The sequence below is a fragment of the Bos javanicus genome, chromosome 16, assembly GCF_032452875.1.
Source record: "Bos javanicus breed banteng chromosome 16, ARS-OSU_banteng_1.0, whole genome shotgun sequence".
NCBI lineage: Eukaryota > Metazoa > Chordata > Mammalia > Artiodactyla > Bovidae > Bos > Bos javanicus.
Window position 1 is genome coordinate 64,504,236 of NC_083883.1, and position 12,255 is coordinate 64,516,490.

At 41.2% G+C, this 12,255-nt stretch overlaps 1 protein-coding gene across 2 annotated transcripts in view; it reads right to left on the bottom strand.

Moving 5' to 3' along the window:
• Nucleotides 1–12,255, bottom strand: part of RGS8 (regulator of G protein signaling 8) — a 96,879-nt gene that overhangs the window by 69,411 nt on the left and 15,213 nt on the right. The window contains exons 1-2 of one of the 2 annotated variants that reach the window (XM_061383412.1): nucleotides 8,027–8,142; nucleotides 7,246–7,362 (exon numbers count right to left, since the gene is read on the bottom strand). The gene's annotated coding sequence lies outside the window, so the exon portion shown is untranslated. Of the gene's footprint in view, nucleotides 1–7,245; nucleotides 7,363–8,026; nucleotides 8,143–12,255 lie in introns of those variants that run through there. The other variant, XM_061383410.1, reaches the window with a different exon arrangement.

The window sequence follows — 12,255 nt, forward strand, 5'->3', positions numbered from 1 at the left end:
CGTTTTTCAAGGACATCATCATGTCATAATCATGATGGGAAACTTAACCATACACCCATGAAGAGTCCATGAAAACATGACAAATTTTTCTGAAATTTTTACTCAGGCATTCAGGATGTAAACCGCTTGGACAGCAATTCCTGGCCACAGTTGATCACATTACTCAGGTCTCAGAGAGCCAGACCCTGTCCTAGAAGCTAGATAAATAAATGTACCTTGTTGCATCTGAATTCTACTATAAAATCCTGCTATCTTTTTGTCTGTTTCTAGAATCCTTATTGATACATCTTTTCAATGTGTTCAGGTATCACCCACAGCTAGAACATAAAAATGTCCCTGGCTTGGAGCACCATATGAACAGCATTTACACCTTTTAAAAATGTGGGCATCCTTTAAAATATTCACATTTTACAAGAAACAATACCATTTAGGATGTTCCAACAGAAAAGCATTCTTTTCCTTCTGTTCTTCTATTGTAGTCATGGAGACTTCAAATTTGGTTGAAACGAACAGATAAAATTAAAACCTGCACAAAAAGCTGATATCAGAGCAAATAACAATGACAGTTGATATTTCAGGGGGTTTTGTGTCTGAGGAAATCAATCATTCTACAGACGTTACCTCTTGCTGATCTCTCACTAAGGTAGGGAAAGGACAGGTATTCCTGCCCCAGCGAGATCCACATGGGAACCCTGGTGAAGACCGTGGTAAAGGGAGACTGGGTCCGTGCCTCAGGGAAACACACAGCTGAAATAGACACTTGCTCCCACCCAGTTATTTGGCATCAGACTGGTCAAATTCATCATCTGAAGTTAATGTTTTCATCAGTTAACTCAGCCACATTGATCTGTACGGATGAGAATTGTCAGATTTATCAACAAACCATGGAGATATACATACACCTGTTGTCCCCCAAACCCCTCTCCCAGCCAGCCTGGCACATAACATTGAGCAGAGTTCCATGTGCTGTACAATAGGTTTTTGTACAGTTGAGTCCCTTCACTGTTCACCTGAAACTATCACATTGTTAATCGACTGTACCCCAATATAAAATGGTTTTGGTGTGAAAAAAATAAATAAATAACATTAAAATTAAAAAAAACAAACCATGGAGAAGAGCTAAGAATAAACCTCAGGTCGTTCCATTGAATGTGGGGCTTTAAAACACCTCCCCGCCCTGCCAGGCATTGCTCACCTTGATGGCTGCCGATGTCCCACATATCTCCTCACTGTCACCAGGGGAGGGAGGGGGTCACTAAAACACAGATCTGATCACCTTACTCCCCCCAGAGACTAGGGATGGACTTGAAACGCTCCCTGATGACACAGTCCTCCCTGATCTGACCTCTTGCCTAGTGCTCTGTGCCATATCACTTCCCACCCTCGCTGCCACGTCATAGTTGTAAGAAGCTATTGGCGACTAGCACTCATTTAAATATTCCGGACTGTTGCCTGGCCATACGACTTCTCACGACCAGATACATATGCCCCAATCTCCACCCACCATTGCCTGTATGAAAACAACCATTTATCCCTCTTTTCTTACCTTTTTAAAACATTTTTATTGTGGTATAGTTGCTTCACAGTGTTGTCCTTACTTTTTTAAAGTAATGTCTTATTGTTTTAGAAAAAAAAGCACATGGAAAATATAGTTAATACAGGAAACTAGAATAAGAAAACTAAAAGTGTATATAATCCCATCATGCACAGACAACATCTTGTTAGTATTTTGGGTATATTCCTTACAATCTTCTTTATATGAACAAGTACAGACATTTTCTACCACACCAATTTGAACTTCTGAGACTCAGCTTTAGTGCCACTTCCTGTAAGATGATTTTTCTAACCTTTTCTCCCCCTCATCTTCCCAAACTTAATCATGCTCTCTCCCACTCACCCTTCAGGTCTCAGTTTAAATGTCATATCCTCAGACAGTCCTTTCCTGACCCTCCCCCCAAGTATATAACTTACATCACCCCATTTACTCTCTCTCTAACGCAGTCTTTCTCTTTCATCACTTTATCTGAATTTATAATTGTGTGTTTACTTGTGTGTTTATACAGTCACATCTTTCCCATTAGACCGATAACTTCATGAACGTTGGGGACATATCTTGTCATGCTTATCACTGCACCGCAAAACTGAAACGGCATCTAGTGTCATCAAACACGCAATGGATATGTTTAATAAACGGATGAATGGCAGTTCCCTTCTCCATACCCCCACGAACGTCTTACCGATCTCTGCCATGTCACTGCTTACGTATTTTATGATACCAGTTGCTCACCACTTAACTGAATGTTCCTGGAATAAAAAGACTGTGTTTAAGTCCCCGACTTCATTCTTAACACATGACCTCACTACATCTGTATCACACAATGCTCTGCCCGTGTCATATGTTGAGTTCTTTTGAATGATTTTAAATGAATGAATGAACTGCTGTATAGGCAGGATAGCTTGCCAGGGTTGCTCTTGGGTGGTCCCACTTCTTGTGTAAATTCTTTATTCCCGGTTTTGCTTAGTAACAGTTTCCACATAATACCAAAATATTGCTGAAAAGTGAAAACACTGCTTCTTGCTCCAGATGTTTCATTTTCAGAAGCCAAACATCCAGATCATTTCACGCATATGAGAAATTGAGTGTTTTTTCATCCAGGTGTTTGGCATCTTCTTGGACCATTCAGAAGCAAGGGGGAAAAAAAAACAGCATATGCTTTGCCACTCCACCACCAACAAAACTAAACAAATATAAATAGGTTTAGAGACAACTAAAATAATAATTTCTGTGATTAAAGCTCACATTTTCAGTGCACCATAATCTTTCTACATTTAAAGAGCATTGGTTTACATAAGAGACAACCGTTATGTGGGAATATCAGTGAGTTTTCTTTCAGCTATAAATGAAAAAACCCAACTGAAAATGACTTAAATATCAATAATTTTAGTACAGCACATAAAAGGATGTCTGGAGGTTGGCTAATGCAGCACTTGAGCAGCACCAACATAGATCCCAGTGCTTTCTATCCTTCTGCTCTGCCTCTCTTAGAAAACCTCTTCCTCACAGTCTCAAAGTGGCAGGAATAGGACGAGGTGTCTCACACACAACCAGCAGCTTCCTTCGAAGAAGGCCGTTATTGTGACTTCCCTGAAAGTCCAGTGGTTAAGCCTCTGCTTCCAGTGCAGAGGGTATGGGTTTGATCCCTGGTCAGGGGCTTCTCAGGTGGTGATAGTGGTAAAGAACCCGCTTGCCAATGCAGGTAGACGCTAAGAGATGCAGGTTTGATCCCTGGGTCGGAAAGATCCCCTGGAGAAGGGTATGACAACCCACTCCAGTATTCTTGCCTGGAGAATCCCATGGACAGAGGAGCCTGGCAGGCTGTAGTCCATAGGGTCACACAGAGTTGGACACGACTGAAGCGACTGAACACGCACACACAGGGAACTAAGATGCTACAGGGAACAGTCAAAAAATAAAAATAAAAAGGAAGACAGTTAATCCCATGCACCTTTTTACACTGGTAAAGCAAACTTTAGTACTCTTCCCCTCCCCATCTCATTTCTAGCCCTAGAGATCAAGATTAAGTCAAATGTCCATGCTCAACCTAGTTATAGGAAAGAGGAGTAAGATTAACACAGTTGCTTTAGATCAATGGTTTTCAAGCTTTAGCCCAGATGGGAGTCATTCAGAGGATTTGTTAAAACAGACTGCTGGGCTCTACCCTAAGCTTTTGATTCAATAGATCTGTGGTGGGGCCTGAAATTCTGCATTTATAGTAAGTTCCCAAATGATGCTGATGCTGCTCAGTGTGGGACCACATTTGAAAGCCTGTGGCAGAGAACAGACATGAACTATCTTCCAGGGGTGGGGAGAGGGACAACTTGCCAAGTCCCTTGGTTGACTGAGAGCCATACAGATTCATGATTTTCTTTGCATGGAAGACAGGAGTGGCTATGGGCTGGCAATATTAGGGTCTACCACAGTGAAATAGAATAATAATAGCCAGAATGTATTCATTGTTGAGTCCTGCTCCAAAGCCACAGGCGCGAGGCCTTGCACCAAGACTGCAGAAGAGGAGCCCAGAACCAAGGTCACCTCCGAAGCTGGCTGAGCCCCTTTCTTTTTTTTTTTTTTTTATTTAACTTTACAATATTGTATTGGTTTTGCCATATATCAAAATGAATCTGCCACAGGTATACATGTGTTCCCCATCCTGAACCCTCCTCCCTCCTCCCTCCCCATACCATCCCTCTGGGTCGTCCCAGTGCACCAGCCCCAAGTATCGTGCATCGAACTTGGACTGGCAACTCATTTCATATATGATATTATACATATTTCAATGCCATTCTCCCAAATCATCCCACCCTCTCCCTCTCCCACAGAGTCCAAAAGACTGTTCCATACGTCAGTGTCTCTTTTGCTGTCTCGTATACAGGGTTATTGTTACCATCTTTCTAAATTCCATGTATATGCGTTAGTATACTGTATTTGGTGTTTTTCTTTCTGGCTTACTTCACTCTGTATAATAGGCTCCAGTTTCAACCACCTCATTAGAACTGATTCAAATGTATTCTTTTTAATGGCTGAGTAATACTCCATTGTGTATATGTACAACAGCTTTCTTATCCATTCATGTGCTGATGGACATCTAGGTTGCTTCCATGTCCTGGCTATTATAAACAGTGCTGCGATGAACATTGGGGTACATGTGTCTCTTTCAATTCTGGTTTCCTTGGTGTGTATGCCCAGCAGTGGGATTGCTGAATCATAAGGCAGTTCTATTTCCAGTTTTTTAAGGAATCTCCACACTGTTCTCCATAGTGGCTGTACTAGTTTGCATTCCCACCAACAGTGTAAGAGGGTTCCCTTTTCTCCACACCCTCTCCAGCATTTATTGCTTGTAGACTTCTGGATCGCAGCCATTCTGACTGGCATGAAATGGTATATCATAGTGGTTTTGAATTGCATTTCTCTGATAATGAGTGATGTTGAGCATCTTTTCATGTGTTTGTTAGCCATCTGTATGTCTTCTTTGGAGAAATGTCTATTTAGTTCTTTGGCCCATTTTTTGATTGGGTCATTTATTTTTCTGGAATTGAGCTGTAGGAGTTGCTTGTTATTTTTGAGATTAGTTGTTTGTCAGTTGCTTCATTTGCTATTATTTTCTCCCATTCTGAAGGCTGTCTTTTCACGTTGCTTATAGTTTCCTTTGTTGTGCAGAAGCTTTTAAGTTTAATTAGGTCCCATTTGTTTATTTTTGCTTTTATTTCCAATATTCTGGGAGGTGGGTCATAGAGGATCCTGCTGTGATGTATGTCGGAGAGTGTTTTGCCTATGTTCTCCTCTAGGAGTTTTATAGTTTCTGGTCTTACATTTAGATCTTTAATCCATTTTGAGTTTATTTTTGTGTATGGCATTAGAAAGTGTTCTAGTTTCATTCTTTTACAAGTGGTTGACCAATTTTCCCAGCACCACTTGTTAAAAAGATTGTCTTTAATCCATTGTATATTCTTGCCTCCTTTGTCAAAGATAAGGTGTCCATATGTGCATGGATTTATCTCTGGGCTTTCTATTTTGTTCCATTGATCTATATTTCTGTCTTTGTGCCAGTACCATACTGTCTTGATGACTGTGGCTTTGTAGTAGAGCCTGAAGTCAGGCAGGTTGATTCCTCCAGTTCCATTCTTCTTTCTCAAGATAGCTTTGGCTATTCGAGGTTTTTTGTATTTCCATACAAATTGTGAAATTATTTGTTCTAGCTCTGTGAAGAATACCATTGGTAGCTTGATAGGGATTGCATTGAATCTATAGATTGCTTTGGGTAGTATACTCATTTTCACTATATTGATTCTTCCAATCCATGAATATGGTATATTTCTCCATCTATTAGTGTCCTCTTTGATTTCTTTCACCAGTGTTTTATAGTTTTCTATATATAGGTCTTTAGTTTCTTTAGGTAGATATATTCCTAAGTATTTTATTCTTTTCATTGCAATGGTGAATGGAATTGTTTCCTTAATTTCTCTTTCTATTTTCTCATTATTAGTGTATAGGAATGCGAGGGATTTCTGTGTGTTGGTTTTATATCCTGCCCCTTTCTAACCGTTGCCAAAAGGCCCTGGATAAACAAGCTTCCTGACTCCCGATTAAGTAAAGATGCCCACTCAGTAAACACCCTAGAGCACCTCGACCAATCCCCTAACGCCAACCTTTCACCAGGAATTTTCTTTGTCTTGAGGCTATAAAAATTGGCTATTAACTCACAAAAATGCTCAACTCTCAAGAGTTGTCCGCCCATTGCGCTTGCAGGGCCCACTTTATCTCTGCTCTTTGTTCTTGATAAACTCCCTCCTTTCTGAAATGCCCTGTGACTGGAAATTCTTCTGCAACCCATGCTCGGACTGCCTCAACGTTCATTATTGTTGTTATTCAGTCACTCTGGGTGACTTTACGATAACTGGCTTTCTGGCCAGGACACTCATCTGCACAGAATTAGGGAGATGATACAAGCACTGAGAAAAGGCCCAGTGCATTTTTTTATTTGAAGAAATATATTTAGTTGTGTCTACATAGTTAGATGAAGGCCACATGATGTCCTGTTATAAGAAAGTGAAAATTGTGCTCAAATTCAGCCTCAACTGAAGGAGAAAGTTGAGGCTGTTTGGGGAGAGAATAGGTGGATGTAGAAGAGGCTACTGGAAACATCAATAACTTCCCTATGGAAAAGAATTGGGCTCATCTTTCCTCCTAGAACAGGCATCTCCTTCCTTTTATCTGCCAATGACTTGAACTGAAATTGGTAAAATAAAATGATAACTCTGACCTCAACACACAGACAAAATCAGCTCTCCAGCTCATTTCGCTGACAATACCCCAGATTAAGGATGTTTAGCCATTAAAAGGACTAAAAGTCTCATGTTTCAGCAGCTCTGAGAGAGAGATCTGCCCTGATGGACCACCCAATCTCAAACAGTGCCCCCCAACCCACTGTTACTCTTTTTCTGATTTTATTTAGTTATTTATTTGGCTGTGTTAGTTCTTAGTTTCAACACATGTGCTCCATCCAGGAGCGCTCAGGCTCAGCAGTTCTCACACGGTGACATGTGGGATCTTAGTTCCCGGATCAGGGATCAAACCCACATCCCCTGCATTGCAAGGCAGATTCTCAACCACTGGGCCACCAGGAAAGTCCCTCCCACTGTTACTCTTGAGTTCCTTTCCTGTTGTATTTTCCTCTGAGAACTTACCAGGATCTCAAATTACATTGCTGCTTGACTTCTTTATTGTCTGCTTCCCGCATGAGAAATAAAGTTCCAGGAAGGGAGGAATGTTGTCTGTCTTGATCGCTGGTAGCTCCTCAATTCCTAGATGGATAGTAATTGCTAATTAAATATATGTTGAATGAACAAATAAACAAATACAGAAGTGGAAATTTAAATAACAGAGACAAACCATCTCTGTCTCAAAACTGGAAATCTTATCAGTGATGAGACAGAAACCTATTATCCTAACAGTATATTCATTAACATTTCATCAAATGAGAGAAGAGAAACTGTGAAAACTGTCATCCATGAAGCTGGGATAAGGGACTAAACTGCATACTGAGATTTAGACAAGTCTAAGCATGACCAGAGCTGTGACAAGCTTCACATGAGGGGCTAAAGCACCACGGGGGACAGAATATGTCCTAAGCTTAGGCAGAGTTGACCCCAGGACAGAGCAGTATTGAAGGAGCATTTTTGAGGCTGGCCAGGGTTCTGTTTCTCAGGGTTCTCAGGTTCTCCTACAATCATGGTCTCATATCTGAGTCCTAGAGAGCGGGGACTGGGGTAAAAACCTAAAGGGAGCAGAACAGATTCAACAGCTGGTGCAGTGGACAACCAGCAACTGCATCTGGAATGGGAAAGGCTGGAGATACCAAGGACAGGCAGCACCATGGTCCCTTCAGAGACATCACAGACATCTTCATAAGGGAATAGGGACAAAGCCTTCACTTAATATTAGCAACATTTTCCAAGTCAGCCACACCTTGGTTGGATATCAGCAAGAGAGCCTTGAGCAGACATCCTTGGCATGATGGTGGCCATAATACCTCAGTGGCTGGAGACATCACCTAAACTGCTCAGAAAGGAGAAAATCAGTGGAGACAGCTGAGAGGATGAGCTCATGAGTACATGTTAAATAACACAGAATCCAGAACCCTAGAACAATAGGAGAGGAACTAAAGAATAAAAACACGGTTCGATACCTAATATCACAACTCTCTTTTACAGAAAGTCTTTCTACAGTTTTAATTGCCATAGTATGTGTACTTATCAAAATAAAGTGACCCAAATAAAACTAGGCCATCTTAAGGAAGTCTCCTCTCACCTGAATCCAGGTGAGAAATGAGACCAATCCATTGACAAATTAGAAAGACACAGGCACATTCACAAATCTGACTGTAAGAGCATCAGATGAAAACAAGAGGTTGTTACGGGAAAGTGCAAGAGATTCAGAGGTAGGTTTGACAGCTCTTATCCCAAATCAAAACTGTCTTAAAATTACTTTTAAAAATCATTCTTTCCCACTCCAACTGCCTCCAGCAGTGACTACAATGTCCCCACATGGGCCCCCAACCCAGGTCTCCCGTGTCTCAGCAGCTCCTCATTTCCCACCAGTCCCAGTGTCTCATTATTATTCCCAGCCCTTTGTTCTCTCTGTTTGCTTCCTTTCCTGCCCTCTCCACCCAAGGACAGGAGCTGAACAGCACTGAGCAGCCTTCTTTCTGCAAAGAGAGTATTAGCACTTATGGTCATTTTTCCTCTATCACAGAAATCAAAACCGGAGAAAATTTCCTCTGACAAGAGAATTAAAAATTAGATCCTTTCTAATAATTCATTTATTAAAAGGAAATGTACTTTTATAAGTGATACCAAAAAGAAGAAAATTGAGGTGGATGTAGGAGAAATAGGATACCTTGAAGCCAGAAATATAAAGCTTCTGGAAATTCTCAAACCCAAAGGAAAAGGCTCTTTTTCATTTGTACAGATTGGGGAAAGAGGAAAAAATGTAAAGCAGAGAAATCAATATTAATGCAATATGTTTCTATAATTTACAGCTACTGCTGTTAATAGCAAAGGATATAAAATATGCTACATGCTCTAACTGGATTGCTCACAAAATTGTCTTTTTCCTCTAATCTCGCTGTCTAATTTGGCCATACCACCCCCCATTCTTTCCAATCTAATTTATTCCACTTACCCTAGGCTCCAATCAGAGTAGGCATAATTGGTCTTAGTTTCTGTGCTATTCATACAATTTCTGCTTCCTCAGATGTTTCTCTTTTAAATCATCTGATAGTTTTATCATTGTTATAAAAAATTTATCTTTAATATTTTATTCAGCATTTTAAATTTTTTCCAAAAGATAAAGGAGATTTGAAGAGGAAAAAAGTCTTTTTTCACTTTTTTTTTCTTTCCTTTTTCTCCCTTTGAGCCTTTATAATTTCTATTTTAGCATCCCAAAAGTTGCAAATGGGTTTTTGAAAAGTGACTGAATTTAACCTCAGATTAATACAGGAAAATGACTAGTCGTAAGAAAGCAGTGGACCTACATGGTGTGATTTGAGACTGTTGAAAGCTCTTTCACAAATATCTTCACTAACCTGCTCTATGACCTTAAATTCCTATTATGTAAGAGTATAAATCTTTTTAAAGCTTTAGGTTTTCTCTTAAAATGAAACTATCCATGGAAAGGATAATGTCTCATTTCTCTGCTCAAAAATCATCCACTGATACCCCACTAGCTACTAAATAAATTCAAAGTTCTTCACCTGGTCATTCGGGGCTCTCAGAGGTACACTGCTGCTGCTAAGTCGCTTCAGTCGTGTCTGACTCTGTGCGACCCCATAGACGGCAGCCCACTAGGCTCCTCTGTCCCTGGGATTCTCCAGGCAAGAATACTGGAGTGGGTTGCCATTTCCTTCTCCAATGCATGAAAGTGAAAAGTGAAAGTGAAGTCACTCAGTCATGTCTGACTCTTCTCGACGCCATGGACTGCAGCCCACCAGGCTCCTCCGTCCATGGGATTTTCCAGGCAAGAGTACTGGAGTGGGGTGCCATTGCCTTCTCTGCAGAGGTGCACTAACCCTGACTTTTCAGCATCATTCTCACTCCCCTGCCAACCCCGCTCAGAAACTCAGTATCCAACAGAATGACTACACTGCCTCCATCATCACACGGCCTTCTTGCTTGCATCTCTGTATATCCTCTCCTCTGCTTATAAAGACACCAGTCACTGGCTTAATGACTCATCCTACCCTGGTATGACCTCATCTTAACTAACAACATTTGCAAAGGGTCTATTTTCAAATAAGGTCACATTCTGAGGTTCTGAGTGGGCATGATTTCGGGCGAACAATTTAACCAATTACATGCTCCAAAACTTAATCAATATGTATGATTTCACATCATGGTTTCATGAGGTTCAGGAATCCAGGAGTGCGGATGGTTCTGACTCAGGTTCCTGCAAATTCACAGTCCAGTTGTCGGTCCTCAGGCCTCAGTTTCTCACTGCATGGGCTTGGTTCCATTGGCTGCCTGAGTTTCTTCCTGACAAGGAAGCTGACTTCCCCCAAAGTAGTGATTCAAGAGACACTGAGAGCAAGAGGGACAGAGACAGAAAGAGAGAATATGAGCAAAGGAGTAAGAGAGTGCCCAAGGCAAAAACTGTGAGCTTTTATTACCAATGTCAAAAGCGACATACCACTACTATGCTGGATTCTTCTGGTCCCGCAGACTGTCCCTCATCATGAGAGGCGATGACACAAAGTCTCCTGGAAACCAGGAGGCTGGGATCCTTGGGGGCCATGTTGGAGGCTGCCAGCCACAATAGTAATGCCACCCAATATATCATGAGAGCAATTTTAAAATGTATGTAAATTATTCCTTCATATAATGCAATTTCAGATTAATTTTGCATTGTATATTCAGAACTACTGACAAGTCTAAATTTTTTAAGTATTAGAGAGGACTTCCTCGGTGGCCCAGTGGTGGGGCTTCACCCTTCAGTGCAGGGGGCACAGGTTCAATCCCTGGTAAAGATGCTAAGATCCCATATGCCTTGCAGCCCCAAACCCAAAACAAAATAGAAGCGATAGTATAACAAATTCAATAAAGACTTTTGAAATGGTCCACCTCAAAAAAAAATCTTAAAAAATAATAAAAGTATTATAGAAATATGTCCCGAAGTTAATGACTAAAACAGACCCAAAACATAACAGATGCTCACTACACTCCCCTACAGGGCTGTTGCTAACTTCTCTGGACTCAGACTAGATGTGTCTTAACACTTCTTTGTACACTTCTTAGACCAAGAAGAACATCTAAATCTTCCCACATCTTCAAAACTAGCAAAATAAGCTAGTCATCCGGCAGAGTCCCGAGAAAGAACACACAAGCGGGGACATGGTGATATGAATGCAGATAAATGCTGGGTCTGGGATCCAAGAGCCCCTCAAATGAGGAGGAGCAGTAAGAAGGGCCAGGGTAGCTGTGGGAGCCCCTGAACCCTAGGAGTCAGGAGAAGGACAAAAAAATGAACTTGCTGATACACAGCACCATGTTGTAGGGTTGAGCTTGTATGGCTGGTATTCTTGGGATTCTAGAAGTAGTGTATTTTCAACTAGTCTGTCTGTCTACAACTCTGGTAGCCTCGGCTACACAGTGATGCCCAAGGTTGAGATCATGTGACTCAATCAGCCAGGCTTTCCTTAGGCCCAGCCAAAAGAAAGACACATTAACTGAGCTTGAAAAATAAACAACGCACAACCCCACTAAACTAATAGAACGTTAATGTTAACAATTCATGAATAACTAAGATTTGCACACCTTTTAAAGGTTGCACAACAGAGAAACTAGTTAATAAATTGTGAACACTTAGGAACAAGTAAGGAGAAGGAAATGGCAACCCAATCCAGCATTCTTGCCTAAAGAATCCTGTGGACAGAGGAGCCTGGTGGGATGCTGTCTCTAGGGTCACACAGAGTCGGACACGACTGAAGTGACTTAGCGGCAGCAGCAGGCACAAGTGAAATAGCTGTCTCAGCTTCCACAACTGCTATTAGCACTGCTTGACTTTTCTCTGAATCTTTAACATCTGGGCCTGGGACTCCTACTCAGTGGCTTCTCTGTAGCTTGCAGTTTGTACTTCTTTGTTAATTGCAGTAAGCTGGCACGGATTGCCCTTAGGAAAGAATTTCATTTGTGCCTGTACAT